Source organism: Chenopodium album, chromosome 8 (assembly GCF_948465745.1).
Source record: "Chenopodium album chromosome 8, dcCheAlbu1.1, whole genome shotgun sequence".
NCBI classification, from domain to species: domain Eukaryota; kingdom Viridiplantae; phylum Streptophyta; class Magnoliopsida; order Caryophyllales; family Amaranthaceae; genus Chenopodium; species Chenopodium album.
The window spans coordinates 21,682,687-21,707,538 of NC_137841.1; the positions used below are offsets into that span (position 1 = coordinate 21,682,687).

Here is a 24,852-nt window from a genome sequence, read left to right on the forward strand (position 1 = left end):
TCGCCGGCATCGGCTACCAGCAGGGGGCAAGGGGGAGGAGTGGCAGTGGGGTGGTTGGACGGTGGTTGAGCCACACTGACGGAAATAATTACGGTGTAAGGTATCGGATAGTAATTTCTAACAAACTCTGATTTAGGTGGTAGCAAAGTAAAAAAAAAAAAAATTAAAACGGTAGCAAATGTGAATCAAGGTGTTTTTCTTGATAACAAACGTCAAAATTTCCAAAAAAAATATATAAAATGACGAAATTTTATGGCATAAGAGGAAAAGTAATGATGCATTAACAAGAAAATACAAGTTTAGAATTAAAATAAAAGGCAAAAAAATATTTTTCTCAAAAAAAAATGGCAATTTATATATATTTTTGCCATTTTGTTAATACATCACTTGGGGGTAAAAATTACTATTTTAAGAGTAAGTTTATCCTTAATTTTGAGAGGAGCCTAACTGTAGCAATACATATGTAATAGTTTAAACAAGTTAGAACTTTAATCACTTAAATAAAAACAAAGGCTAAAGGGAACATGTTTATTTATGGTTGTCCACATGAAAAGTTTAAATATTATATTGTGATTTGTTATTGTGTATGAATGGGGATTAATCGGTTTATGTTTGCTTTTTAGGTTGATTATTGCAAGTTTAGTGGTCTAGATATTATGGGAAATGACTGGGAAGAGAAGAAGTAGCCATGTGTAGGGGTGTTCAAAAATACCCGACCCGATTGCCCCGATCCGCTGACCTACCGACCCGATATATTTGATGGTTGGTATTGATGAATGATGATATCATGATGTAAAATCAAGGGAGTTAGGGAGTAGCTTAACGAAATCTGGATTTTTGTTTTGTTTTTTATTTTTTTTAATTAAATCTTTAATAAAGATCTATTGTTAGTTGTACTTAACTTCTTCTAATTGAGTGTATTTTTTTAATTGTACTTCTTCTAATTGTGTGAGCTCTGTGAAGTTTGGGTAGTATATTTTGGATTATTTATCATTTTTCACATTTTGAGCAAATTATTGTTCTCTCAAATTCGGGTACCCTATGACCCGACCTGAGAAAAGCGGGTACCCGAAACTCGGGTACCCGGTCTTCTCGGGTCGGGAGATGGGCTGAGTATCAAACTACTCGAAGATCCGGGTACCCGGATTTGAACACCCCTAGCCATGTGACTACCTGAGTTGGTATTATATACTCATGATCATGGTACTCCATACCCAATATAATTAAGTTATTTTGCCTAAACCTTATGTTATTTTGCCTAAACCTTATGTTATTTTGCTTAAATTTTGCTAAAACAGTATGTTATTTACTTATATACTTCAACAAAATGTATAAAAAAAAACATGATGCATGTATAAAATAACATGTACTTATTTAAAAAAAATACATATACTTCCTCCGTTTCTTTTTAGTTGACTGATATGTCCATTTTATATAGTATTTTACCTTCGTCCCTTGGTCATAATTAGTAGTGTCTTTGGCTCTTTAGAGCCACTTTTATTACTAATTGGTGTTTTCTAGTGTTTGCGTAGATTCGGTTGACTTTTGTAGGGATTTGTGCTTTTGGAGCATTTTCCCGAGATATTATGGAGCAACTACGAGCATTGGAGAAGCACGACCAGTTTCTATAGCCCAAGGCCGGTTAGAGCCATCGAACCGGTGATTAAGGGCTCGGTATATGTGATACCGGGGCATTTGGACCGAGTATTCAAGACCCGAAGAGGAAATCCGGATTGGCCCATAGAATTGGAGCCCAATCGAAGTCCAAAGAGTGGCCCAAGAGTGCCGCCTGGCCAAAGGAGCTCCCGCCCGAAGGCGCGCCCGACCGAGCAGGGGAAGCAAAGCTGGCGCCTGAACTCGCGCCCGACCGGGCGCGAGAGACATACCTGAGATTAAAAAGGCGCGCCCGATCGGGCGCATGTCAGCTTTAGGAGACGATTAGCGTCGTTTAAGTTTGTTTTAGTTGAGGATTCTTGCTTAATATAAATATTTATCCGTTAAGCAAGTTTAGTATCTTCTTTTACTCTTTCTTAATTTTTCTCTTAGATTTTCTCTCTCCACTTAGCTTTTAGATTAGTTTCTCTCTCTAATACTTTGTTCTTAAGTGTACTCTTAATTCCAGATTACTTTGGTAACGATTTCTTCTACTTTAATCTCAGTTATTTATTTTAATTCTTTCATCATGTTTTATTCTATTACTTTGATTAGTTTAGATTTAATTATGTGTGAGTAGTTTTATTTCTAGGGTTTATAGGGATCCGTAAATAATATGAAGGGGTAATTTATTGTTGTTGATTATCAATGCTAGATTAATTTCCTATTGATTGATTTAATGCTCTGTGACTAGATTAGGCCTGATCTTTTATGCATGAGTTTGACAATATTGATTCGAGAGATGAGAATTGATGTTTAGGTCTAGTTTCAATAGGCAAGTTAATTTATAAATGGTTAAGTCGAGATTCAAGAGATGAGATTTAATACCGGTAAATTAATTGTGTGATTGTAATACGTAGCGAAAGCCTTTATGATCTGATTAATTTATGCATTGATGATTGATTATTATGTTTTACCCCGGAATATTATTTAGGAAAAATTGTAATTATTAATCCCAACTTTACGCCATTTACTTTCATTAATCCCAACTATCGATTATTCCTGAATAATCCCAACTTTAGGGGGTATTGACTTTTATCAGGCCTTACAGGTTACCAAACCTGTAATAGCAAGTCATTTGCCACGTATCAACATTCTATAGGTTAAAAAAAAATTAAAATAAAAAAAATTAAGAAAAAAAAAAAATCAAAACAAACCCAGCCAAACACCCCCCAACCACCGATCTGCCAGACTGCCACGGTGCCACCCAAGCTTTGACGCCGGAAGGCTGCCTCCCTCCCCCCCTCCCCCCGTTCACCGATTTCCCACCACCAACTCACCCAGAGCAGCCCACACCAAAACAACAACTCCCCTACTCCCTGCCACCACTCCACCTCACAACACGCATATCTTCACCCCACAAAACCCGCAGCCATCACCACCGATAACACCATCTGCAACACTGCTGCCAACAACTCAAACCAACCAGCTCCAATCCACAACAAACTGCAGCCCACCAATTAATTCCCCTGTTCCCGCATTTCACCTCCAATCACCATCAACCCGCACCAATCACCAAACACTAACCACCAGTTCAGCCTCATTTCAATTCTCCCCAAAATTAAAACCAACCCAATTCAATTCAATTCAACCCCATTTCAATTCAATCATTTCCAACCCTAGAAAATCAGAATTGCTGAAAAATTAAGCTGAAGAAGAAGAAGAAGGTTCAACAATGGCGGTTGCGAACTTGCAAAAGTATGCGGGTTGGTGGTTGGGAGGGGTTAACTTGGTGGTTGCTAGTTGGGAGGGGTTTCAGGTTCTTGGGCAAGGGTTTGGTTTCATCGGGATGAGGTAGGTCGCTGGCTAAGAGAGGTGGTGCTGGTGGCAATGTCTGCGGGCTAGGAGGGAGGGAGGAGTTTTCAGATTTTTTTTTTGTTAAAAGATTTTTTATTATTTTGACCATTTAAAAGCTGACATGTGGCAATATGAAAAAACAAAAAAAGAGTTTACCTTTTCTTCAGGTTACCTGTAATTTGGACCTAATAAAAGAAAACACCCCCTAAAGTTGAGACTATTCAGGAATAATCGATAGTTAGGATTAATGAAAGCAAATAGCTCAAAGTTGGGATTAATAATTACAAATTTTCCTATTATTTATTGGTGAACCTATGCCCTAGGTCTTTTATTCATTGATTTCCTCTATTCTTATTCTTCCCTACTTTTACTCCTATAGTTTAGTTATCCTTTGATTATAATATATTGGTTACTTTATAATTTAGATTGCTTGAATTAATTAGGAATAGAAAGACCAGTTTCCCTGTGGATTCGACCCTACTTCCCTATCTATTATTAGTTAGTGGTTTTAGGAATTACTTTTGATTAGGTGATACGACTGTAGCCTGTCATTGACACGTTTCTTTAGTCACGTTTGTCGATGCACAACTTCAACCATTCATATCTTTGATTGCCGATAAGCAAAAATTATGAAATTTTGATATTATGAAAATATATATCGTGAAGAATCTAACAAGATCCGACATGACTATAATTTGCATTACGTATAAAGCACAAAACATGGTCAAAGAGGAGTGTGTGAATAGTGCTAAAGTCAAAACGTGTCAATTTAAAAAAACAGAGGTATAACGAGGGGAAAACTAGGTCGTTATCTAATCTTCCCCCGATCAAACTAAATTTATAAACACTTAAAAAACCTAAATACGAGTATAGAGGAAAGTCAAGGGTCAAACCCAAAGGAACGGTAATGTTCAAATGCTTTCGATTTGGGTGTCTAAGCTAGGTCGAAGACGAAGGTAAGAGAGAATACTAACAACTAAAAAAACAAGTAACCAAGGAAATAAAACACTAGGAACGGGGATCAACAAGTAATCATGTCAATTGCAACAACTTGGGAAGATCATGTCAATCAAAGGTTGTGAAGACTAATGATAAGAGCAATCAATTGGAATCAAAGAGATATCTCCTAATTGTTAAGCTAGGGTTCACTATGAATAACAAACTAAGAGAATCACAATCCAAACTAATCAATAATTGCAATTCTTAAATCAATTGGTCGTTTCATTAGCAATTACAATGCAATCTAGCATAATTCTCAAGGCCTAATCAAATTACACACATGCAAACCTTCACTAATCAGTTTATTAATCTCAACAATCAATCAACACAATTCTCAAATTAATCACAATCAATTAATAATACAAGTTTCACCCAATTCCTATCCAAACAACTACTCGAATATCATCATCTATCAACAATCAACTAAAGGAATTAAGAATCAACAAAATATGGAGAACAATTACACTAATCAACAATCAAACATCAAAATTAAACCAAACAAACATGAAATTAAACAAAGCAATAAGGTGAGATAGAGTTAAGAATGCTCATTGATAATAGAGAAGATCTTCAACACAATTGTCACCCTTGTATCTTCAATCTCTCAATCACCATTAAAATCCCTCACTTTCTCTCTCTAAAACTACTCCTATTCTAGAGAGAGAGACTCCTAAACTAACCTAATCCTCCTTATAGGAGAGAGAAACTATTCTAATCTAAAGAATTACATGTATGAATAATAAAGAAGGCCGTACAATATATATACAAACGAAGAAAAGAAGTTAAATCGCAAATAAAACCCAGAAAGTCGCGCCCACATAGAAATCGGTCGCGCCCGCGGAGGAGAAAAGCTGGAATAGAGCAGCCCGAGGCCGCACCCGCGGGATGTCTGCGGCCAGACCGCGGCAGGTTACTGCTTAAATTTGGCAGTTTTGGGCTGCAGCAGCCCCCGCGCTCGCGACCAGCAACCTCGCGCCCGCGGCCAGCCACCCCGCGCCCGCAACCAGCCACCCCGCGGCTGGTAGATGGGCTGCTATGCGCTGGTTGCTTGGTCTTGCTGCTTTGGTGCGCTTGCTGCTTGGTCTTGCTGCTTCGGTGCGCTTGCTGCTTGGTGGCTGCTGCTTTGGTGCGCTTGCTGATGTGTCTATTTTATATTGTATGTTACCCCCGTCCCTTGGTCATAATTAGTAGTGTTTCTGGCTCTTTAGAGCCACTTTTATTACTAATTGGTGTTTTCTAGTGTTTTCGTAGATTTGAATGACTTTTGCAGGGATTTATGCTTTTGGAGTATTTTCCTGAGTTATTTTGGAGCAATCACGAGCATTGGAGAAACACGACCAGATTTTATAGCCCAGGGCCGGTTAGAGCCATCGAACCGGTGATTAAGGGCTCGGTATAGGTGATATCGGGGCATTTGGACCGAGTATTCAAGACCGGAAGAGGAAACCCAAATTAGCCCGAAGAATTGGGGCCCAATCGTAGTCCAAATAGTGGCCCAAGTGAACCGCCCGGGCAAAGAGGCTGGCGCCCGGAAGCGCGCTCGGCCGGGCGGGAGAAGCTAAGGTTAGCGCCCGGTGACGCGCCCGGCCGGGCGCGAGATTAGTATTAGGAAGCAAAAAGGCGCGCCCGATCGGGCGGTGCCTCGACCGATCGGGCGCGTGTATTTATTAGTTGACGATTAGCGTCGTTTTAGTTTGTTTTAATTTACGATTTGTACGGAGTATAAATACTCCTCGGTAATACGATTTTAGCTCTCTCTCTCTCTCTTCCTTTTTACTCTTCCTTTACTCTCTTATTTATTCTCTTAGATTTTCTTTCTCTCAACCTTTGTTCTTAATTCTACTGTTAATTCCAGATTTATTTTGGTAACGATTTTTCTTCTCTTAATCTTAGTTGTTTATTTTATTCCTTTCATCATGACTTGTTTTATTGCTTTGATTAGTTTAATTTTTAATATGTGTGAGTAGTTCTATTTCTAGGGTTTATGGGGATCCATGAATAATATGAAGGGGTAATTTATTGTTGTTAATCATCAATGCTAGATTAATTTCCTATTGATTGATTTAATGCTCTGTGACTAGATTAGGCCTATCTTTTATGCATGAGTTTGACAACATTGATTCAAGATTCGAGAGATGAGAATTGATGTTTAGGTCTTGTTTCAATAGGCAGGTTAATTTATAAATGGTTAAGTCAAGATTCGAGAGATGAGATTTAATACCGGTAGATTAATTCTGTGATTGTAATACGTAGCGAAAGCCCTTTACAATCTGGTTAATTGATGCATTGATGATTGACTATTATTGATTATTGATATTGCATGATAATTTCTTATTGAATTGTTTTAACGCTTTACAATTACGGCTTGTAAAAGTATAGCAATATTGAATTGATGAATCGAGCAGATGTTAATTTGATATTAAAGGCTATTTTCAATAAGAACTTAGATCTAGTAAATTGCGAGAGCCTGTTAGATCTATGTTGATTAATAAATTGCGAGAGCCTGTTAATCATGTTATTTATGCAATGTCAATGATTGATTATTATGTTTTACCCTGGAATATTATTTATTGGTGAACCTATGCCCTAGATCCTTTTATATATTGTTTTCTCCCTATTCTCAATCTTAGTAGTTTAGTTTCTTATTCAAATATAAATATTGGTTACTTCATAATCTAGATTATTTTAGTTAATTAGGAATAGAAAGACTTGTTTCCCTGTGGAGATCGACCCTTGTAGGGAATAATTTCAAGCCTTTAAAATCCCACTAGCTTGAACCCCACTGTGATCATACACTAAAGTACGGTGGCGTCCAAAAGGGAAGAAGATAGAGCAAAAGAGTCGCCAACAAGTTTTTAAGGAACTTGTAAACCGTTCACGAGGTGAAGGTTACACCCCTTAACGATCCAAGAGATCGTCAACTCCATAAGGTCATGAACCAAATAAGGGTTCGGGGATGATGGTACAAATCCAACCTAAAAGAGATTGAACCTGCCCTAATAATAGGCCTCTACTTTATTCTGCTCGTATTCATGTGCGCTTTCTGATTAACATACAATCAATAGGATTAACCCTAAACCTGTTTAATCTATGTTGGTTGAACATTAATGCACAAACAAATCTATTATTGGCGATCACTTGAAATTATAATCACAATAAACCCTAAACAAGATTATTAATATCTTATTAAGCGTGATTACAAGTACCAAGTTCCCTTTAAACATGCATAAAAAGGTGTGATCAAGCAATAAATAAATAAATCATCAAGCAACATAATAAATAATCAATATCATGAATAATAATAACAATCATAAATATTAGGAAGAGAATAAAAGGCATCATACTTTTAATCATACTTAATATTAAAGTTACCCTAGACATGATACTAGGAATCAAAATAACAATCTAAGCATGATTTCTATATCATAATATCAATTAAACCATTAAAGTACTTACTTGGATGCCTCGTACCTCTTTCTAATAACAAAATACACACATTAGTAACTTCAAGGAAAATAATAATCAAAGCAATTAAATTAAATAATTGAAAGAGAGATTTGGGACCAAACCCTCAGAAATTAAAACCTTTCACGTCTAGGGCGAAGGCAACTTCGAATATGGCTAGGTGTTTCTAGATCTTGTGAATGCAGAATTTTGTATGAAAACCAAAGTTTAGAAAAGAAAGAATGAATGAAGAGATGAATGAATTCAAAGAATTTGATGAATGATTGAGAGTTGATGAAGACTTAAGAATAAGGAGAATTCGTGAATGAAAACGAAGTTTTTGATACGATATTTATAGAGAAAATCATCCAAAAAAGATAATTTATCAAAACAGAGTATGAAGACCACAAAACTAACTTGGCGACAGCCCTGGCTCATTGGCGCCAGGAACTGTGGCTAGCGCCAGGCGCCAATTCTGGCGTCTGGCGCTAATATTGATTCCAGGCGCCAAGGCCTGGGGTTGGATACCAAACCGGATTTTAACGCGTTTTCGAAAATCTGATAATTTTACCGTACTGGAAGATAAAATAATATAATTTCGGTCGAAAATGCTATTTGATCTAATTAAAACTCTGAAGAATCCTAACTGAATTAAAAATGATAAAACCTTCTAGAATGTTCTAGAAGACCAAAACCATTCCTAATTACATTTGGAATGATAAATCATATTAGGCCCTCCCCTAGATCATTGGGCCGTACTTAAAACTCAAACCGGGCCCAGTTTAGTAAATTGGCCATAAATTCCTCAATATTCATCGGAATTGGGCTTATAATATATCGTTGGAAAGGTCTTTGCAAGCCCCATCCAACTACACCACTATTGGATCCATATTATGGACCAACCAAACTGTATTGGCTGTTTTCTTAAAAATAAAGTTTTCAAAAACAGAGAGAAGAGAAAAGAAAAGAAATAAAACTTTCCGCAACACTAGACCTTTCCACACTTTCGTTTCATTCGATTATGATTCGACGTGAAAGGTACTCATCACTGGGTTTGGTTTTGGGGAGACACAAATGGGTGTCTACAGAAGCCCCCACTTTGACTGAGTTTGGAGAAACGCAAGTTTCGAAAACAAAAGTCAAAGTATCGATAGGGACGGAGAATGATTCAGAACGTTCTGCGATCCTAAACCAATCTTATAACGCCGATACCTGCAAAACTAGCATTAGTTAAACAGATAGAAGAGTTAAGAAACGCGTATCTTGCACCGTCGAGCACACGTCTCTGAAAGTAACCGATTGTTGCTGCTTTACTGTTTTGATGACCTCCTGCAAGCTAGAGAATGCCATCCCGTTTGAAAACCACTACGCCTTGTAACTGCTTCCAAATTAGAAGATTGCTTTGACTGAAACGATCCTCCTCCGCATTGATAATATTCCACATCCTAGGGAACATTATCGAAGATTGCTTCTGTTGAAACAATCCTCAGTTGTTTGTGACACTCTCCATAATCCAGGGAACGCCACCTTGCTGTTTCGATGTTCACTCGTCTCTGAACAAAGAGCTTCTTTTTGATATGATCTTCTGAATAATGTGTTCACGCGTCTCTGAACGAAGAGCTTGATAATAGGAAAACTTTGATGATATGTCCACGCGTCTCTGAACAAAAGAGCTTGAAAATAGGAAATCTTTGATGATATGTCCACGCGTCTCTGAACAAAAGAGCTTGAAAATAGGAAATGTCCACGCGTCTCTGAACAAAAGAGCTTGAAAGAAATGTCCACGCGTCTCTGAACAAAAGAGCTTTGATGATATGCCCACGCGTCTCTGGAGCAAAAGAGCTTTTGATGGAAATGTTCACGCGTCTCTGAACAATAGAGCTTTTGAGTGATATGCCCACGCGTCTCTGAGCAAAAGAGCTTCAATGAAATGTCCACGCGTCTCTGAACAATAGAGCTTCGGTGCTTGAATGTTTGTTGCGATAATGTTCTGAAGAAAAATTTCCAAAGACCAACGTTTGTCGATCTCTGAAGCTCGCCTGAAATTTATTCCGCTAAAACCAGTATGTCGGTGTTTCCGTAATGAGCCATATCTTAGGCGCTTTAAGCTAAGTGAGACGATCTTTCATCAGGTCGATCACTTATTGCAATTGTAATCAAACTGACTACTTAATCATGTCAAATTGCTTATAGGGGCTAATTGGCGCACCAAGGAACCCGAAATTGCTGTATGAAGTCGAAATCACCTTTCTGAGAGGCTTCGAGCTTTGTTGTTGTTGAGATATTTCTGGCGCCAAGAATTGATTCTGTCGCCGAACGCTGTGATAGGGTCTTCCCTGTTCTGCTGCACCTGTATTTATTTTTGACTATAGAACTTTGGCAATTTCTTTAATTATCTTAGGGTTGACCTAAGGTTTAGAATTATCTTAGGGTTGACCTAAGGTTTAATGTTGCTTGACTCATCGACTTGACACGACTCAAGGTATAAACTTGACTCGATATGATTGACTGACTCGAGGTTGACTCGACTCGAAGTGTAATGACACATGTGTTAGACTCAAATCAAAGTGATATGGCACGACATGACTCAATGTGTACATGACTCGTGTGTGCATTGTAATGTGATCGTGCGACTCGAAAAAATGCAAAAAAAGCAAAAATTTTCCGTCAATTTTGTGGAGGGTACCGACTTTCTCCCGAAAAAGAAAGACGTGAAAAATAAAATCGAAAGTTTGAAGATGCATGTTGAATGAGCTTAGTCAAATGTCATTTGATACTATCTCTCAAGGTTCAAGGATTAATCCATCCTAGGCTATTTCAACTGTTGACTCCATGATGAAAGTATTTGGGTAACTTAGGCATGGAGGCTAAGCACTTCATACTTCGTGATACAATGACAATTGTGATTGATAAGTGATTTTGATATGACAAGGCATGCTTCAGCGTTGTATTAAGATTTCATGACAAAAGGTTCCTAAGGGAAGTATATTTGGTCATGTATGTGTGCAGTGTGTGAAAGTGACACTAAAGCTAGGCCGCAAGAGCTAAATGTGTGGAAAAATATATTGAAAAGAGTCAAATGGTGGTGACTCTTAGGCTAGGTAAGCTAATAATATAGGGATCAAACCCCCAAGTCTAGCTCTAAATGAATAGGGATGAGCATAGGAAATCCCTTGATATGATCATGGTGTAAGTGTGTGAATGTGAATATGAATGCATGTTTATTACGGCCGCACCTCGATGGGAGGTTGCCTACGTATCCGTAAGGAATCAGGCCAAACGTAGCTCTAGCCAAACCTCGCACAAGTGTGTGTATACCTCAAAAAGGTCTTTTTACGGGTTGTAACGTGGTTAGGCTAAAGGCTGAAGAAGAAGGGGATAAAGGCTCAAGACCCTAGATAAGCCCCCAAGGTGTGCAACCTCGCTTTTGAATATTTGTATTTTCATACTTGAGTTTCTACTCTTTTTTTTAGCTCTCTTTTCTTTAGCATTTATTTTATTTTTATAAGTGTGGGCAATCCCGATCATGCGGTCTATCACTCACTTGGAATTCATGTTTCTCAGGCACGGTACCGAGCACTCGATAAGAGACGCAATCTGAGACGTGTTTTTATCGAAAATATTTTCATATCAAAGACATTGGAACACTTGCCCTTTTGTACACTTTTATTTATTTATTTTTTGCTTTTGCTATCTTTTGAATTTGCTCAAGATTTCTTTAGAATTGCATAAGTTGCACGCCATCCCATCCCAAGGTTAAGTAGATGTAGGTTGAAAAAAGAAGGGTCTATCGTTAGGCGAGGCTCAAAGTGGTTTATGAAGAAAGGATTGTAAATTTGAAAGGTGAAAGGAGATATGATGTGGCTACAAGGGGTGCCTCAAATCATTAGTATACCTTGTGCTTAATTCGACATGGATTTTTTTTTTTTTTTTTTTTTTTTTGGAATGTAATGAAATGATCATATGCAAGGAATTAAATGCTCATTTTTATTAAAAGGAAAGGAAAAAAGACTACAAAAATAATCTGAGGAAAGGAAAGGAAAAGGAAAAGGTGCCTATGCTAGACTTATTGGGGAAGAGGTAAATGAAAAAAGAAATAGAAAAAGAGGTCATAAAATCTTGTCGTTGAAGCTCGCCTCTTGTCTTGTGTTGTTTCCTTTATCATCACTCGCTCTTCTTGTTAACTGGAGGCATGGGAAGCTTGTTATTATCAATCAAATGTTGGATAGCCTCCTTTAGCTTCCAACAGCTCTCAGTAGTATGACCCCTACCTTGATGGTACTTGCAGTGTTCGTCTGGATTCCAACTAGGCAATCTCTTTTCAGGTGTGGGATCTTGAATAGGTCCAATGGGAGTAATGAGTCCTTTGGCATGGAGTCGATCGAAGGCAGTATCGTAGCTTATCCCAATGGGGGTGAAGTCTTTCCTTAGTTGCTTCTTAGATCCTTGGTTATCTATGGCTAAAACTTCACTGAGATCAAAGGTACTAACATTGTTACTAGAGTGGGCGTTTTCGGAAGAAGAAGGATTGTCGTTCTTCTTTCCTTTCCAGCCACCGTGGTTACTATTGTTAGTAGCTTTTTGCTTTGCAAGGTCATCTTCGATTTCAATTCCGATGTCATAAACGGCCTTGAAAGTATTCAAATTGTGTTGATATTTTAGGTGCTTCGAATACTTTTCTTGGAGATTCTTGATAAACATCCTCACAGATTCCTTTTCGGTGGGGACTTCAATCATCTTAGCGGAAGTTTCCCTCCACTTATTAAAGAAAGAAGTGAAGCCTTCATTCTCTTTTTGTCTTAGCATCTCAAGTTGTCTATGGTCGGTTTCAACTTGGGTATTGCACTTGTACCTACCGACGAAAGCGTTCACTATCAATTCCCAGGTAGAGGTTTTCTCCTTGTCAAGGGAGAAGAACCATTGTTGGCAAACGGTTTCAAGAGATAGTGGGAACAGAGAGGGGAAAACCTTCTTATCGATACCCTTAATGCTCATTATAGTTTCAAAAGCTCTTAGATGGAAGTAAGGGTTATCTGTTGCCTTGAATTTAGGGATGTCAGTGGCGTTGAACTTATGCGGAAGAAGTTCCTTGTCCAGCGAGACCCCTTGCGAACTCATGCCCTGAAATTTATAGTCACTAGATAGCTTGCTTAGACTCTCTTGCATGAGATCCATCTGTTGTTGCTTCACGGGATCATCAACCTTGAGGGTGAGTAGCTTCAGTGTTTCAGTCATGGTAACCAATTGGTTCCTAAGCTCATTGACTTCTTCTTGAGTTGCCATTACCTTCTTAGCCTTCCTCTTCAAACGAATCGGTTTATCAAAAAACGAGACTTGAATAAAGAGGTTGTCCTTGATTAATCACCCTTCTCTCCTCGACCAAGTACTGTGGGAAAGGAATTTGGGGATACTTATCATTAATTATTTAACTCAAACTTTATTCAACATGCAATGGATGGAGGAATGAAGGAAAATTGGAATAAAATGTGAAAGAAGATTTAGATGGAGGGATATGGAGAATTAGGAATAGAATGTACCCCCCAACTCAAATGACGGAAAGATCGACTCATGCATGGACCTACGACATGGTCATGGTGACGTGTACTCAAAGTGTGTGCTAAGATTAGTGAGTGTAGATGGTGCGTTAAGACTCGTGTCATGACCATGTGGCTAGACTATGTGACCAAGACTCGATTAATGACTCGACAAGGTATTATTGACAGCGAAAATTAACCGAATTAATTAGAAAACTGGTTAATTAGACCCTAGGTGATGACTCGACAAATAATCCGAACTGTCGGCCAAGCGACAGGACTGGCGTCACAATATGGTGGTTGGCGCCAGACTTTTTAGTAAATGTCTGGCGCTACGCACCATACAGTGGCGCTACAGCTCAGATTTTGGCACCAATTTTGGAGCCTCGGTCTGGGACTGTTTTCGGTATTATTAGTCAACTGGGGTATGCCTAAAGTTGTACTAGGTCAATTCCGATTAAAAGAAAAAAAAATTTGTTGATTCAAATTAATTAATTAATAATTAATTAGGCAAAGTTCTTTAAGTCATTAATTTTAATCTCAACACAAATCCACAAACGGTTAGGAGGAGCATAGGATATATATGCACAACAAATAATGCACAATTAGGCAAGTAGGCACAATATGATGCAATGAGTTCGCAACCTAACCATGGCTCTAGCTCTCTAAAGTTCGGAATATGGCTTAGTCAAATAGGGTCCATGGTTAATTGTCCAGATGCATCGCGTAGAAGCCTAACCGTGAAGGGTTAACGCGTGTGGATAGGACACCGCAAGTTTTTAGAAAAAACTCACTTCCATGGTTTGGTGAATTTAACCTCTCAGATGTACCCTTTGTTGCCAGGAGCGTTCAATCGGGTAGATAGAGCATGAATTCCCAGAAGGTTATGTCCATATGTAGAACACATATGGGTTTCAGAAAAGTGAGAAAAAATTCAATCAGGAAGCAGGATCGAGCAAACAATACGAAAAACCGGTCGAAATTAGAACGCATATTTCTGGCTCGGTATTGGGGGAAATTGGCGCCAGCAAACAGAGACTGGCGCCAACTTTTAACTATAGCGCCTGGCGCTACGGCTAAAAGTGTGGCGCCAAGCTCTGGCCCCTGACGCTACTTCCCACATGCCTCAGCAGGTTTCTGTGCTCAATAAAATCATCCAGTTTCGCGTGGTGTTATTTCAGTCCTAGTTGTGAAAGACATTTCTCAAATTTCCTACGTGTAAAATCCTATGTTTTTGACTCATTACGGATGGTCTTTCCAATGAGAAAATTTTTATGCATATGACAATAATGTTAATCAAAATTACGCACATGAAATACTTAGAACTTTTCGAGTCTCATCCACTCATTCTAAATCATTGCCGAAACAAATTCAGGAATTAAAATAGAAATCCTCCCCAGTGGAGTCGCCAAAAACTGTAGGGAATAATTTCAAGCCTTTAAAATCCCACTAGCTTGAACCCCACTGTGATCATACACTAAAGTACGGTGGCGTCCAAAAGGGAAGAAGATAGAGCAAAAGAGTCGCCAACAAGTTTTTAAGGAACTTGTAAACCGTTCACGAGGTGAAGGTTACACCCCTTAACGATCCAAGAGATCGTCAACTCCATAAGGTCATGAACCAAATAAGGGTTCGGGGATGATGGTACAAATCCAACCTAAAAGAGATTGAACCTGCCCTAATAATAGGCCTCTACTTTATTCTGCTCGTATTCATGTGCGCTTTCTGATTAACATACAATCAATAGGATTAACCCTAAACCTGTTTAATCTATGTTGGTTGAACATTAATGCACAAACAAATCTATTATTGGCGATCACTTGAAATTATAATCACAATAAACCCTAAACAAGATTATTAATATCTTATTAAGCGTGATTACAAGTACCAAGTTCCCTTTAAACATGCATAAAAAGGTGTGATCAAGCAATAAATAAATAAATCATCAAGCAACATAATAAATAATCAATATCATGAATAATAATAACAATCATAAATATTAGGAAGAGAATAAAAGGCATCATACTTTTAATCATACTTAATATTAAAGTTACCCTAGACATGATACTAGGAATCAAAATAACAATCTAAGCATGATTTCTATATCATAATATCAATTAAACCATTAAAGTACTTACTTGGATGCCTCGTACCTCTTTCTAATAACAAAATACACACATTAGTAACTTCAAGGAAAATAATAATCAAAGCAATTAAATTAAATAATTGAAAGAGAGATTTGGGACCAAACCCTCAGAAATTAAAACCTTTCACGTCTAGGGCGAAGGCAACTTCGAATATGGCTAGGTGTTTCTAGATCTTGTGAATGCAGAATTTTGTATGAAAACCAAAGTTTAGAAAAGAAAGAATGAATGAAGAGATGAATGAATTCAAAGAATTTGATGAATGATTGAGAGTTGATGAAGACTTAAGAATAAGGAGAATTCGTGAATGAAAACGAAGTTTTTGATACGATATTTATAGAGAAAATCATCCAAAAAAGATAATTTATCAAAACAGAGTATGAAGACCACAAAACTAACTTGGCGACAGCCCTGGCTCATTGGCGCCAGGAACTGTGGCTAGCGCCAGGCGCCAATTCTGGCGTCTGGCGCTAATATTGATTCCAGGCGCCAAGGCCTGGGGTTGGACGCCAAACCGGATTTTAACGCGTTTTCGAAAATCTGATAATTTTACCGTACTGGAAGATAAAATAATATAATTTCGGTCGAAAATGCTATTTGATCTAATTAAAACTCTGAAGAATCCTAACTGAATTAAAAATGATAAAACCTTCTAGAATGTTCTAGAAGACCAAAACCATTCCTAATTACATTAGGAATGATAAATCATATTAGGCCCTCCCCTAGATCATTGGGCCGTACTTAAAACTCAAACCGGGCCCAGTTTAGTAAATTGGCCATAAATTCCTCAATATTCATCGGAATTGGGCTTATAATATATCGTTGGAAAGGTCTTTGCAAGCCCCATCCAACTACACCACTATTGGACCCATATTATGGACCAACCAAACTGGATTGGCTGTTTTCTTAAAAATAAAGTTTTCAAAAACAGAGAGAAGAGAAAAGAAAAGAAATAAAACTTTCCGCAACACTAGACCTTTCCACACTTTCGTTTCATTCGATTATGATTCGACGTGAAAGGTACTCATCACTGGGTTTGGTTTTGGGGAGACACAAATGGGTGTCTACAACCCTACTTCCCTATCTGCTTTAGTTAGAGGACTTAGGAATTATTTTTGATTAGGGAATACGACTTTACCCTGTCAAAATTTGGCGCCGTTGCCGGGGAAACGGTTTTATTTTTATTTCTGATTGTTTTTGTAGTCTAGATTATTTTCTTTTTGTCTCAGAGAGCGTTAGTTCTTTGAGGCAAATCTCACATTTGCTTCTAGTTTTTGTTTATGCCCAGGTGTTCCAGATCAGGGTACATCCCTTTCGATCCTGAGATCGAACGTTCCTTCCATAGACAGAAAAATTTCTACAAGCAAATTCTGGCGGATTCTGGTGATAATAATAATAATCACCGAGACCCTCTAACTGGTTCTAGTGATTCAGAGGTATCATCAAATCCAGAATCAGAGATGACGACTCCAAAGAAGCTTAGTGATTACTCACAACCCAAGCTTACAGATTTTCCACATCTCACCCCAACTCCGGCTCTTGATGGGGTTCAATTCGAAATTAAGCCTCAATTTATAACGATGATAGAGAGGAAGCAATTTAGTGGAGCCAAGGGTGAAGACCCAAATCTTCACATTGCCGACTATTGTCAATATTGTAACACCATCAGGCAAGCCGGGGTCACTCAAGACCAAATCAGGGAGATTCTCTTTCCTTTCTCTTTAACTGGAAAAGCTAAATTGTGGTTTAATGGCTTAAATAGAACTGCACTTGGTATAACTGACTGGGAAACTCTTGTTTTGAATTTTTATAACAAGTATTATCCTGCAGAGAGAACAGCCGTACTACGGAGTGCGATTCAGAACTTTGCCCAAGAAGCCGATGAATCTTTATATAAGGCTTGGGAGAGGTTTAAGGATTTACAAAGAGACTGCCCCCACCATAATTTAGCACAATGGCAGTTAATCCAAGCCTTTTATAATGGCCTTGGAAATTCTTCTCGAATAATTTTAGATTCTGCAGCTAGTGGGAGATTTATGAATCTTGATGTTGAAGATGCAGGTCAGGTTATTGAAGACTTGGCGATACACAATTCCCAATATGGGAATCCTAGAGGATTTGCTAACAAGGGGAAGCATAGCGTTGACTCTGTATCCTTTTTGCAAGCTCAACTGACCTCTATTTGCCAAAAATTAGATAATCTGAGCACTGCTAATGTAGCTAATGTTTCTGCGATTAATAATAATTCTAATAAGACTTTTTGTGAAAATTGTGGTATTATAGGTCATTGGGAACAAGATTGCAGGAGTTCCGTGGAGCAAGTTAATGCCTTTCAAGCTTATAGGCAGAATAACCCATACTCCAACACCTACAATCCTGGGTATCGGAATCATCCGTACCTTTCCTACCGGAGTACTAATGTTCAAAATCCACCACCTCAAGAACCATAGGCGCCACAGCAACAGCAACAGAAATATTATCATCCTAATGCTGGCCAGAAGAACCAACCACAACAACCCTCCTCATCTTCTAACCCTTCTCTGGTGGAAATTAGAGCAATGTTGGTTAGTATGCAAAAGCACATGGAAAGTAGAGATGTGACAATTGATCAAATTCTAGCACATAATAAAATTGTAGATAATCAAATTGCGCAACTCTCTGCTACCCTACAAGCCCGCCAACAGGGAGCTCTGCTGGCAAAACCGACCAGACCTATGGATCAAGCATTTGCAATTACTCTAAGGAGTGGTTCAAACTATGAAGGGCCCCCTATGCCCAAAGTTGATGAACCTGTTTTATTAAATAATGCTAATCTTGATTCCGTTAAACCAAACAATGTAGTTGATAGCCCTGCAGGGCTAAAGGATAATACTAACATATCAATTCTACATTGCAGGGTACGACTCCAGAGAAGGTGGCTACTCCAGATAAGAGCAATAACGCTCCAAAGCCAATTATCAAACTTCCATTCCCCAATCGTCAATTGAAAACAAACTTGGATAAGCAGTTTGGTAAGTTCCTGGATGTGGTAAAAGATTTGAAGGTAACAGTTCCCTTCACTGAATTAATCACACAAATCCCCTTGTATGCAAAATTTATGAAAGAAATATTGACGAGGAAAAGGTCTATTAGTGAGGTAGAGACAGTAGCTTTCACTGCAGAGTGTAGTGTCGTACTTCAAAATAAGTCTCCACCTAAATTAAAAGATCCGGGTAGTTTTTCTATCCCTTGTCATATAGGCAATCTCTTGATTGATAATGCATTGTGTGATTTGGGCGCTAGCGTTAGTGTTATGCCATTATCTGTGTGTTCCAAATTAAATATGGGTAAATTAAAAGCTACCAATATAACTCTACAAATGGCCGACCGTTCTTTTAAATACCCCTTAGGTGTTTTAGAGGATGTCCCCGTTAGAGTAGGTAAATTTTATATACCTGTTGATTTTGTTGTTCTTGATATGGCTGAAGATGTGCAAACCCCGATTATTTTGGGTAGACCATTCCTTCACACTGCAGGAGCAGTCATAGATGTAAGAAGTGGTAAGTTAACACTATCAGTAGGGGATGATAAAGTTATTTTCAATCTTAATAATACCCCTAAAAGCTCAATGACTGAGGAAAAATGTTTTAGTGTTAATGTGGTTGAGAATTGTTCTAACAAGCCCCAAGCTCTTGAAAAAGATCCCTTGGAGGCGGTATCTTGTGTTGCATCCCTTTCAGATGAGATAGACAAATGGAAGAAGGAAATCGATGCAATAGAAAGAGCACTTTACACTGTTGGTCTTGGTTTTGAGGATGAAAAGGTGGAACCGATCAAGCAAGTTGTGCAAATTGAGCCTACGGTAAGTATTCCGCCAGATCGAGTTGCAAGTGTTGAATGCAATGACAATTTGAAGCAACCCTCGATCAAAGAAGGATCTTTAGTGCGTTGCATTGAAGATCCCCCAATCCAAGTCAAGGAGGATCAACCAGATAAGGCGATTTGGCGTCCCACAGGATATGTCAGGAAGCCGCATCGTAACCTAAACACCGCTAGACCGGGTGAGAAACCACCCGATCAAGCGTTAGGCCAAATGTCCTAGTTATTGTACTTGGTAAGAAGGTCGTGCGGGACCTAGATAAACCAGTGCTTTGCAGGAGGTAACCCGTATTTTTGATGTTTTTAGACTAGTTTTTCTTTCCTTTTTCTTAAAAGAGGAGAGATGAGGGAATTTAATGAATTTTATGAGTGTTTGTACAGGTTTGAAGGAAAAGAGTTAGCCAAATTTTGGAGAAAAGAAGAAAATAATAATTAAACGATTTAGCCTCGGGCCCAATCGGGCGAAGCTCGCCCGACCGGGCGCGAGAGCAAGGCTTCAAAGTAAAGTATTTTACCCCGACCGGGAGCGAAATTCGTCGTATACGGACTTAATTGTCTGCCCGATCAGGCGAATGTTGCCCGACTGGGCGCGAGAAGAGCTAAAAATTCGATCGTTAGATCGCTCGACCGGGCGCGAGAATTGGAGAAAACACTAGTAGAAAAATACAAATAGGAAACCCCCTAATGGCACCGGTTCAGGCCAAACCGGTGCCAAAAACCGGCCTAAAAATGAGCAAGTTTTTGAACAAAGAGAAATGGCACCGGTTCAGCTCAAACCGGTGCCAAAAATAAAAAGGGCACCGGTTTGAACCGGTGCCTAACCGAACCGGTTTTTAATTATTAAAAAAAAAAAAAAACCCGCCCATTTATATACCCCCAAACCCTAAATAATGAGCCTATTCTCTCTCTCCTCTCCTCTCCTCTTCTTTCCTTCTTGCTCAGGCCAATTCACCACCGATCTTCTTCATTTCTATGTATTTCTGAAACTCCTCCTCCTTTCTATCACTCGAAGACGAAAAAGAAATGGAAGACAACAACAAATCGAAGACCAAAAACCGCGGTTTTGGGGTTTTATTTTCGTTTTTCGATTTTGATGTTGTTTTCGACTTTGATGTTTTTCGATTTCAATTTCAATTCCGATTTTGATTTTGTTTTTCAAGTTGCATGCGGTTTGGGGTTTTATTTTCGTGATTTTCAGGTTTTTTTTCGATTTTCAAGTAATTTCGATGTTTTATTTTCGTTTTTCGATTTTTTTTTTCTATTTCATGGTTTTGTTTTTCAATTTCAATTTTGATTGTGTTGTTTTCGATTTTGATTTTGTTTTTCAATTTCAATTTCAATTTTGATTTTGATTTTGTTTTTCAAGTTGCATGCGGTTTTGGGGTTTTATTTTCGTGATTTTTAGGTTTTTTCGATTTTCATTTTTTTTTCAATCTCTGGGTTTATTTTATTTTTGTTTTCAAGTTTGTTTTAATCAAATTTTTAATCAATTTCGATTTTGAATTTTTTTTTTCAGATTTTGATTTTTTTTTTCGATTACAATTTTTTTTTGTTTTCTGGGTTTTTGTTCGATTTTAATTTTTTTTCGATTTCTAATTTTTTTTTGGGTTTATTCGAATGTTGTTATATTTATTTTTTGGGGTTTTTTTAATCGAATTTAATTTTATTTATTTTCTGGGTTTTTTAAAATCGAATTTAATTTTATTTATTTTGTGGGTTTAATTCTTTTTAACTGTTCTGGGTTTTTTTTTCTTTTCAACTCATTTTCTTTTTTATTTTTCTATTTCCTGGAATTTTGTTTTGGAATTTTTTTCGCAGCTTAATTAAACCATTTTAATCGATTTATTTTGGTTGTTTTAATTGGTGCAGGTACATGAATTTAGATCTTAAATTGAAGAATCAAGAAGCAAGTATATTGATTTAGATGTGTATTTTTTTTTATTGTGAAGTGTAAAATTTTTATTTTGATTTATATTGTAATTTTTTTTATTTATGTTGTAATTTTTTTATTTTGATTTATATGTTGTAATTTTTTTTATTAATCTATATTGGAATTTTTTTTTTGATTATATATTTATTGAACAGATTTGATTATATTGATTGTGATGTTCTATTTATATTTTGTATTCTCATTTAATTATAGTTTATTTAATTTTTAAGTTAAAAAAAAAATTAATTTTTTTGCACTTTTGGCACCGGTTAACCGGTGCCAAAAGTGGTGAATTAATTTTTTTGGGTACTTAACCGGTGCCAATTTCAAGTTTTGGCATCGGTTTGAACCGGTGCCTTTTTAAACCCCTTTTTGGCACCCCCCACTTTGGCACCGGTTCAAACCGATGCCTTAGGCCGGGTTTGAACCGGTGCCAAAGTCATTTTTTCACGTAGTGAAATCGGGGCATCAGATCGCCCGACCGGGCGCGAGAGCCTTCAAGCAAAAATACTCCAGATCGCCCGACCGGGCGCGCGTCCGTCCGCCCCTTTCTTCTTCTTTCTTTCCTTCTTTCTTCCTTCATTTCTTCTTACCTTCATAACTTTCTCTCTCAAAAACTCAAATTCTCTCTACCTTCTCTCTAAGATTTCTCCTCCATTTCTCACCCAAATTCAAAACTCTTTACATATTTGTGATCCTCTCTTCATCCTCTACATTTCCATATAAAAATTTTTCAGATTTAATTCAATAAATTTTCAAACCCATTTTCTACCATGGCTTCAAAGAGGGCTAGGTCCATTTTCGGTAGGAGCTCCAGTTCGAGGGAGGAATATGACCCAGATTTGCTGCTTCCATACTGGCCGACGATCCGCATTTCTAGCCGAGAGCAAAAGGAGCGGCTAGAACATTTAATCGGTCGTGAGGTAATTCCTTCTCGGTGGTTACACCGCCCTACTCTAGAATCATTTGGTTTGTTTGATTTTGTAAAATGATTTTTGAATGACATTGGCATGAGAAAATTTGTTTATATGCACTATCCTACATTCCGAGAACTTACTTGTGAATTCCTGTCTTCTTTACATGTTGTTAGTAGTAGAAATGGGCCAAATTTATTTTTCAGGTTGAACAATAGAAATATTAGTTTAACTTTTGTAGAATTTTGTAAATTATTTGAATTAAATTCTGAACTATCTCACCAATGGCATGCGGACTATAAAATGGGTGACATATATAATACTTTGACTGGTTTGCCTACTCCCGACCCCCAACATGCTAGTACCAAACCTATTCACCACCCTGTCCCAAAAATCTGGCAAAGATTTGCAGGTTTGTGTTTTTTAGGTAGGGTCGAGCCCCATAATGCCCAATCTAATGAACTAGCTGTCATAGGACACTATGTGTATAGGTTCGGGAAATTGAACATAGGCAGGTTTTAGTTCACCATTTGAGTAGGCATGCCACGGCCAGCACCACATCAAAGATCCCCATCCGTTTAGGAGGCCTTATCACTCGAATAGCAGTGAAAAAGGTCGGTTTTGTAGTGGACGGACCCCACCAGCTGACCAACTGTGGATCAGATACCTATATGACTGCTAGGTATTTTGAGGAGTTGGGGTGGGTTCGACCGGATAGCGAGCAGACACCCTTTTGGTGTATTAGGACTGGGAGTGAGCAACCTTTGCCCATCTTTCCCCTACCTAGTCCTGACTTGACCGCCTTTCCCCCAGGGCAACCTTCTTACACTTATGATGTTTTAGTTGCCAACACTAGGGGGCAGGCACCACCACCACCAGTTCCACCACCCCAGCCTCAGCCCGATGTGGCATTCTCTCTACCTCGTATGTCTCACTCCGTCCCTCATGTTAACTCTGACCCAGTTTGGGATCTTTAGAGTATAGGTCAGGCCTTAGGACTTATAGAGCATTCCCATACTGACCTTAGGAGGATGGTAGGTTCCATAGACCAGAGGTTAGGGTACCTAGAGAGGAACTAGGGTAGATCTTTCTACCCTATGTACGATGATTATGCTCATCGGGGCAACATTCCCGACGACGCTATTCACCCTGACTGGTTTCAGCCTCCACCCTAGGGATACGATAGGGATCCCACTGCCCGTGGTATTTACACTGACTATTCTTCTTTCTACGGGTACGGCCAGGACATTCCTTTCGGGGGACTGGCGGGGGGGAGTTTTCATGCTGATTATTTTGGTGGTAGCTCTTCTGGTGCAGGTGGTGCAGGTGGCAGTGGAGGTGCGGGTTTCGGCTCGATGGATGAGGATGATCAGGACTTGCTATGCTGGGCTAGTTCCCGAGCCAATGAGAACATTGTCTGATTCTGGCTTGGGGGAGATTTTGGTTTTGGTATTTTTCTTTTCCTCTTTTCTTTTATTTTTGGTGTGTTTTCTTAGGTTAGATTTATTGCTTTCTAGGTTAGTTTATTGTTTTCTTATATATGCAAAAAAAATACAAAAAAAATTGAAAAATAAAAAAATCCAAAAATACGTTCCAATGAATTGTAAACTATGCTTCCCTGTGCCCCTTACTTGAGAAAATTGTTTTGATTCTTGGTATTTGATGATAGGCATTGTGGATTATTTAATCATGATTTGATGTTTGATTGCCTTGAAACCTTAACATGCGTCAATTTTGTCCAACTACTTGTGAATATAGTGCTTGACTAGTGGATTTGGTAAGGAATGTGTGATAGTTCCATAGTTCCTGGTATGTCAATGAATTTGAGTATTGGTTTGCAACTATTAGTAATATTTATATGATTCATTGTTATGCACATTGTGGAGGACGAAGGCATTTGATCTTTTAGGTAGCCTCCAGACATTGTAGATACATTTGTTCCCGTCTTGCTACCCATGTTGTTGCCTTGACTTTTTGTTGTTTTATTAGCCATATTACAAGCTTATTTTGCCCCATTGGTTACTAGTCCCAAGCTTGGCTTGGGGGAGCTATTAGTGAGTGAGGTGAGGGAGTTTGTAGCGTGCTTATTATTTGCACAGTTTGGGTGGGCTTTTGAGAAGTTGTTTGTTATTGATCATGTTTATTTTTTATGAGTTTGAGAGTTATATTTTCTTAAAAAAAAATAAAGCATGATGTTATGAAAAAAAAAAAAAGAAGTTTAAGAAAAAAAAAATGTGGAAAAATAAGTGAACTTCAAAAGAAAAAAAATTGTTCAATGTTCAAATGTTCTAGTTGGAGGTTGATCAAAAGAAAAAAATAGAGCTTCAATGAAAATTTCAAGTTTGGAAATAAAGTTTGTTTATTCACTCCACTTCTTCATTACTATATTTTATGAGTGGATTTTGTAAGAGTTGGGATTATTTATTATGATTGGAGTATATTTGGTTGATGTTAGAGTTGGTTATGTAGGAGATGTTGATCATTATTTATTTTGATCATGGGTTTTGATAGGATTTGCTCCCTTAAGCATAGCTTTTCTCTCACTTGTTCCCAAATGATTCCTACCCTTTACCCTAGCC

General features: G+C 38.1%; 1 long non-coding RNA gene and 1 other non-coding gene across 2 annotated transcripts; one reads left to right on the forward strand and one right to left on the reverse strand.

Moving 5' to 3' along the window:
• Positions 1–17,412: 17,412 nt before the first annotated feature.
• On the reverse strand, positions 17,413–17,519 carry LOC145557045 (small nucleolar RNA R71). Its single transcript, XR_014092125.1, has one exon. It is a non-coding gene; the product is annotated as a small nucleolar RNA R71 (small nucleolar RNA).
• A 2,719-nt stretch (positions 17,520–20,238) lies between these two features.
• LOC145555902 (uncharacterized) lies at positions 20,239–21,530 on the forward strand. Its single transcript, XR_014091612.1, has 2 exons — positions 20,239–20,497; positions 21,299–21,530. It is a non-coding gene; the product is annotated as an uncharacterized LOC145555902 (long non-coding RNA).
• The last annotated feature ends 3,322 nt before the right edge of the window (positions 21,531–24,852 follow it).